Source organism: Crocuta crocuta, unplaced genomic scaffold (genome assembly GCF_008692635.1).
Source record: "Crocuta crocuta isolate KB4526 unplaced genomic scaffold, BGI_CrCroc_1.0 scaffold884, whole genome shotgun sequence".
NCBI classification, from domain to species: Eukaryota; Metazoa; Chordata; class Mammalia; order Carnivora; family Hyaenidae; genus Crocuta; species Crocuta crocuta.
The window spans coordinates 1,997,648-1,999,343 of NW_027529549.1; the positions used below are offsets into that span (position 1 = coordinate 1,997,648).

General features: G+C 48.1%; 1 pseudogene; it reads left to right on the forward strand.

The window, feature by feature from the left end:
* Nucleotides 1-341: 341 nt before the first annotated feature.
* LOC144229393 (small nuclear ribonucleoprotein-associated protein B-like) lies at nucleotides 342-1,173 on the forward strand (annotated as a pseudogene).
* The last annotated feature ends 523 nt before the right edge of the window (nucleotides 1,174-1,696 follow it).

The window sequence follows — 1,696 nt, forward strand, 5'->3', positions numbered from 1 at the left end:
CTGATCAAAAACAAAAATCTAGAACTAAATTTGAAAGATGCCTCTGGCTGAACCAATTTGAAGGAAAGGTCTGTCTTGTCCAATTGCACCGACATACACCGAACACCAAATCCTAGTCAAAGCTTACGAAGGGTCCGTTTCTTTTCCGACAGGATTCCATATGTTTAGGCAAGCAATCTCTTTTTATCCCTCTCTCACTCTTCTTTTTATAACAAAAGTGATCCATGTGTATTCGTTTCTTAGAAGCTGAAATACAGATTCCGGTAGCAGAGGCGGGAAACGGACTACTGGATTCTGCCGAGGGGAATCCTGCGGGAATCCGAGTCATCAGAACCACCACCATGACTGTGGGCAAGAGCAGCAAGATGCTGCAGCACATCGGCAACAAGATGAGATGCATCCTGCAAGACGGCCGCATCTTCACTGGCACCTTCAAGGCTTTGGACAAGCACATGAACTTGATCCTCTGTGACTGTGATGAGTTCAGGAAGATCAAGCCAGCCAAAGAACTCCAAGCAAGCGGAAAGAGAAGAGAAGCGAGTCCTCAGTCTAGTGCTGCTTCAGGGGAAGAACCTGGTCTCCAGGACTGTAGACCGACCTCCTCCCAAAGATACTGGCATTGTCCAAGTGCCACTTGCTGGAGCTGCCAGGGGCCCAGGGATTGGCAGAGCAATCCCATCCAGTGTCCCAGTGCCCCAGGCTCCTGCGGGACTTGCTGGGCCGGTCCGAGGGGTTAGTGGGCCATTGCAACAGGTGATGACCCTGCAAGGGAGAGGGGCGGGGGGGGGCGCNGTACTGCAGGGGCCCCAACCCAGGGGTAAACACCCGGCCGTGGGGGTGTTTCCCCACCCATGGGCCAAGGGGCACCCCCTCCAGGGATGATGGGCCCCCCGATGGGGATCCCTCCTGGACGGGGAACTCCAATGCGCATGCACACTCCGGGGATACAGCCCCCTCCCCCGGGGATGGGAGGCCTTCTTTGACCCTTGGCCACCCGCAGTAGCTCCAGAGACGTGGCCTGATTACCACTGACCTGTTTGTTTGTTATGCCACTGTTCCCAGAGTCTCACAGGATTGTCTGGTTTCCCTTTCAGGGCCCCCTCCCCCGGGGAATGTGCCCACCAAGGCCCTAGGCTCATCTTGGCCCTTCTCAGCTCCCTGCCTGTTTCCCGTAAGGCTGTACATAGTCCTTTACTTCTTTGTGGCCTATGAGACTAGTTTATAATAAACTCTTAAGAATATTAAAAGAAAAACTGAAATACAGAGAAAACCATTCACAATATCAATACCCAGCAATAACCATGGTCCTATTTCATGGATGTCCTAATAGATTTTTTTCTACGTATGGTAAATATTTTTACAAATGTGAAATCACATCGTTCTGAACATGTTTAGCTATTGGCACCTAAGATTCTTCATTTACAAAATAAAATAAAAATTTCTCTGAAAATATATTTTAATAAAAGTACAAATACAGTAAAATCTTGGACTGCAAGTAACCTGTTCTGCAAGACAAGCAAACATTTCTAAGAAATTTTAACTTGATAAATGAGCAACGTCTTGCAATATGAGTAGTATGTGATGGCCAAGGTCACCTGATCACAACTGAGCCAATGGTTCTTAAAATTTGCTTTGATATATGAGTGCCTTGGATTACAAGCATGTTTCCAGGATAAATTATGCTTTCAAACCAAGG